This window comes from Microcebus murinus, chromosome 31, assembly GCF_040939455.1.
Source record: "Microcebus murinus isolate Inina chromosome 31, M.murinus_Inina_mat1.0, whole genome shotgun sequence".
Classification (NCBI taxonomy): Eukaryota; Metazoa; Chordata; class Mammalia; order Primates; family Cheirogaleidae; genus Microcebus; species Microcebus murinus.
Window position 1 is genome coordinate 5,814,371 of NC_134134.1, and position 3,130 is coordinate 5,817,500.

Genomic DNA, 3,130 nt, shown 5'->3' on the forward strand with positions numbered 1-3,130 from the left:
TATATAGAGAGAGAAATTATATTTAGAAAGAAATTCTTTTTTTTTTTTTTTTTTTTTTTTTTTTTTTTTTTTGAGACAGAGTCTCGCTTTGTTGTCCAGGCTAGAGTGAGTGCCGTGGTGTCAGCCTAGCTCACAGCAACCTCAAACTCCTGGGCTCAAGCAATCCTTCTGCCTCAGCCTCCCGAGTAGCTGGGACTACAGGCATGAGCCACCATGCCCGGCTAATTTTTTTATATATATATATCAGTTGGCCAATTAGTTTCTTTCTATTTATAGTAGAGACGGGGTCTCGCTCTTGCTCAGGCTGGTTTTGAACTCCTGACCTTGAGCAATCCGCCCGCCTCGGCCTCCCAAAGAGCTAGGATTACAGGCGTGAGCCACCGCGCCCGGCCTTAGAAAGAAATTCTTATATATATATACAGAGAGAGAGAGAGAGAGAGAGAGAGAAACGGATAGTACCATGAGGATGTGAGTGTGGTTCTGGGGACCTTATTGACTTTGTGGGCTACTGGACTCTGTGGAGATCAGTGAAGAAAGATGGCCCAAATGAGAATAAGCGGTGTGTATGGGGAGCTTGCTTGCCGGGCGTGTGCACCTGTGTGTAAATAAATAGCTAGACATTCATTTCTTCTCAAGAGAGTCAGTGTCACCACTGCCGGCGCCATCACCACCGAGGGCCCTTTCTTCGCCCTGGGCAGAGAGCGGGAGGCAGGCAAAGGGGTGGCGGGGCTGGGGGGAGGTGGCGAGAGGAGAGGGGCAGGCCCTGACGGGGGACACGCTTGGGGAGACCGAATGAAGGGCATCCTAGGGAGGGGCCGGGAGGTGCACGTCATGCTGTCCCCACCCCTCACGAGGGTCCTGAGTCAGGAGCAGGGACAAACAGGAGGGAAGCCCCCAGGGCTCAACCGTTGCTGGCCCGAGAGTCGCGGAGCGTGGCAGGGCGGGCTTGGCGGGAGGGCCGCCCCCGCCCCGCCCCCGTGGCTATAAAGGTGGCGGGCGCGTCATCACCAGGGTCAAACGCAAACTTGGAGAACTCGATTACCCGGCCTAGAGAAAGGCTCCTCTGTCATCTGGAGGCCAACCGCCACCTTTGGTGCATAGAGAGACGTCATTCGGTGTTTTTATGGAGGCGATGACGGTGATGAAGAAGATGACGACTGCTCCCGCACCTCCCACCGCCGCCGTACCCTCTGGCCGCCGCTCCCGATGCCACCGCCCCCTCTGTCCACCGCTCTGATGCCACCGCCCCCTCTGTCCACCGCTCCGATGTCGCCGCTCCCTCCGGCCACTGCTCCTGATGTCGCCGCTCCCTCCCGCTGCTGCTCCCGATGCCGCCGCTCCCGATGCCGCCACCTACACCGAAGATAAATTTAAGATGGCCTAGGTGTCCAGGGCTTATAAAACGTACAGTAGTGGACGGTCACGTGCCAGGCCTCCACAGTCACTGAGCCCTGACTACGAACTCACAGACTCACCCGGTGCCACCTCCCACCCTGCGAGCTCCAGTCACGGTGAGTGCCCTCGACCGGCGTCCCACCACACAGACACCTAGTACACCGCATTTCTTCAATTATTACAAGTAGCTGCACATTTCTTTGCACCATAACTGTACAATACACCTCCACGCATAGGTAGAGGGGGGGAGAGGAGGGAAGTGGCCAATCTTCATTTATTATTGGGTAACATGGAGGCAGGGGAGGCAGTTTTTTCCCCGTCCTCCTCCTCCTCCTCCTCCTTTTTCCCCTTCTCCTTTATTTGGTTTCTTCCTTCCTTTTCCTGTATTCCTCTCCCAGTTCCCCCCTTCCATTGTCTTCATAGATTTGGATCAGATATAGACATTTTCTAGGTTGGGCTTTAATAAGACTGTGGGAGTAGGAAAAAACTAAGCTGCCCACCATGACGCAAGGGAATGGAAGTCTGAATGCCATTTAGTGCTGTGCCTTTCTGATATTTAGTGCTTTCGGGAAATTCTATCTGTCTGCTATTCCATTGGAATATATCCTCTGGATCACTACTGCATGCCCATATCCCAGCTTTTTGGTGAGCAGTCCTGTATGATCCTTACAAAAAAGCCACAAGTTGTTCTGCAATTCATTCTGTGATTTAAATTTTTAAACGATATTCCATAAATCTAAAAAAAAAAAAAAAACCAAGATAAAACAGAAAGAAGGAAAAGAAAAAAAAGAAATCCCAGAGCAGAGGCCTACAGTGGGGGAGGGGAGGCAGGGAGGGAGTGGCAGGAGGGGCGCCTCACTGGGACAACAGGGTGGGTGGGGTGGACTGAGACCCGCCTGAGGCTAGATCTGCCTCAGGGCTGGCAGGCCCAGGAAGAACCATGTGTTACACTGCAGCAGATTCGAAAGCGAACCTCCACACCTGGGGTGGGGGGGTCCAATCTTAAGCTCCCAACATCACCTGATTTTACCCATCCCCATGTCTGATCAAAGTGGCAGCTAGGTGACACCTAACTACTGGTTCCAGTGTCTGCCAGACAAGAAGAGACCCTCTTTGCTACACTAGAGAGCACGTGAGTTTTGGGTAAACGTCCGGTAGCTGGCCTGTGATTAGCAATCATCCTTATCTTAACTGAAAACAATCCAAGCCTTTAGGCAGAAGTTCATTTCTTTCATTCATTGCAAATCAAAGAATCTTTTTTTTTTTTTTCTTTTCAGCATCAGAACAAATCAAAGAATCTTTCAACCCAGCTGTAAACCTGTACAACCGGCACCCTGGCATCCCCCTCCCCCCACTTCCAGTTGTCAGGTAAGACTAATATGTCAATTCCATATATCCATGTGTGATTTTACATGTCATTCCTGTCTCCCTCAAATGTATGAAGCTAAACTAGAACCCGCCCCACCCCAATGGGAACCCTTGCGCAAGGCTTCTTGGGTGCAGCTCTCTAGTTCATGGTCTGGGACATTGGGCTCAGAATAAAACTCTTTCAATTATTCTGCAGTGTTTTGGATTTCTCACATTCTTGTATCTGTGGGAGCTTTTTTTTTTCTATTACATCTGATCCGGATCGCTAGCTAGGTGTTCATATTTTTGGACGGTGGAGGTGCTCAAGGTTATCTTTGTACATCCCACGTTGGGGTAAGCCACAGTGAATATGCTTTTCGCCTTCCGA

The 3,130-nt window shown here is 51.0% G+C and overlaps 1 long non-coding RNA gene across 1 annotated transcript in view; it reads left to right on the forward strand.

Annotated features, from left to right (window-relative positions):
- The first annotated feature begins 950 nt into the window (after positions 1-950).
- Positions 951-3,130, forward strand: part of LOC142865715 (uncharacterized) — a 59,214-nt gene continuing 57,034 nt past the window's right edge. Inside the window, exons 1-2 of the long non-coding RNA XR_012915869.1 lie at positions 951-1,511; positions 2,673-2,763. This is a non-coding gene — a long non-coding RNA (uncharacterized LOC142865715). The remainder of the gene's footprint in view (positions 1,512-2,672; positions 2,764-3,130) is intronic.